The following is a 1,046-nucleotide window of genomic DNA, read 5'->3' as shown; positions in this document are numbered from 1 at the left end:
CGGGTTCCCTCTCAGAATGGATTAAACTGCGTTCTGCAATTCTGGCCTATACCTCAAATCCGAATGTTAAAAAACAAATTGCCCATCAACGCACAATAATCGCCCATAATTGTCAGTGTGTGTTCTGTTGTTAGCAGAGCTTTTAAGACGTTTTATCACTCTGCTGTTATAGCCCGTTTCCCACCACGATGTCTGTAGAAATTAATTAATTGCACCTTTAATCTGCAATAGAATACCTAATTGCTGAAATTCAAACAACCTGAAGTTAGTAATAATAATAATAATCTCGGATTTATATAGTGCTTTTTTTAAGTACCCAAAGTCGCTTCGCACGAAATAATAGATCGTTGAGAGTAAAGATTGAGAGTAAAGATTTAGAACGTTTTGTTTCATAATAACTACACTTCCTATGATTGATTGATTGATTGATTGATTGATTGATTTACCACTGCAAATACACGTAGGCCTAACGCCATTCAAATCCGGGAAAAATGGTCGACTACCTTTTTTCACTGACGAAAACTAAATGGAAACTAAATGAAAACTAAGTGACTAAGACTAAATATATTGACAATTTTGTCAACAAAAACTAGACTACAATGTTAGGAAGGGACTAGTGGACGAGATCCAGTATAAGTCATTTTACACTTGGTTGCATGGCGAAAATAGCAGATCTACAAGCACCCAAAAAATAGCAGATATACAAGCTCACATAATGCATACATCACTTGCACATCTGCTATTTTTGAAAAAATATATATTGAAAAGTCTCGAAGGCATGAGAAAGACTGATGTAGAAGGCATTGGTGGAATCGCCCTCAGGTCTTAATGGCTCATGGTAAGCTGCCCCGCGGGCAAAGGGTTGCATGACTCATAAAACATGGAGCTTCTCCAGTCAAAGAAACAGTTAGTCTACAAGCCCTCAGGGCTCCTGTTGCACGTGATGACCCCCAGAGGGTAAAAGGGCTTGACGCTGAACATTTCCTGGCTTTAGGGGGGGGGGGGGGGGGGGTTAATATAGCCGATCTACAGGCTCACATCACCTG

The sequence above is a fragment of the Protomyctophum parallelum genome, assembly GCF_964188405.1.
Source record: "Protomyctophum parallelum genome assembly, chromosome: 18".
In the NCBI taxonomy this organism is placed as follows: Eukaryota; Metazoa; Chordata; class Actinopteri; order Myctophiformes; family Myctophidae; genus Protomyctophum; species Protomyctophum parallelum.
The sequence above is the reverse complement of the archived record's forward strand: the minus strand, read 5'-3'. Positions refer to the sequence as shown.